Source organism: Eurypyga helias, unplaced genomic scaffold, assembly GCF_000690775.1.
Source record: "Eurypyga helias isolate BGI_N326 unplaced genomic scaffold, ASM69077v1 scaffold7800, whole genome shotgun sequence".
In the NCBI taxonomy this organism is placed as follows: Eukaryota; Metazoa; Chordata; class Aves; order Eurypygiformes; family Eurypygidae; genus Eurypyga; species Eurypyga helias.
The window spans coordinates 30,872-31,150 of record NW_010226215.1 but is presented as its reverse complement, the minus strand read 5'-3'; positions in this window follow the sequence as shown (position 1 = coordinate 31,150).

Genomic DNA, 279 nt, shown 5'->3' with positions numbered 1-279 from the left:
CTCCTCAGCTCCTTCGCACGCCCCCGGCCCAGCCCTACCTGCCCCATCTTCCGCGCTCCCTCGGCGCCCTGCCTCTCCCGCTGAGACGCAGAGCTGGGGTCTGAGGACATGTTTAGTCGTCACCTGCGGTACGAGCATCTTCCGCCCGGGCCTGCCTGGCTTCGGAAGCGAAGCCAACGCGCTTGGTCTCCAGGAAACACATTCCGCGATAAAAATCCGTGCGATCAGGCTGAGAGCAGCCCGTGGTTGGCCCCACAGCAGCCATTTACGACGAGTGCG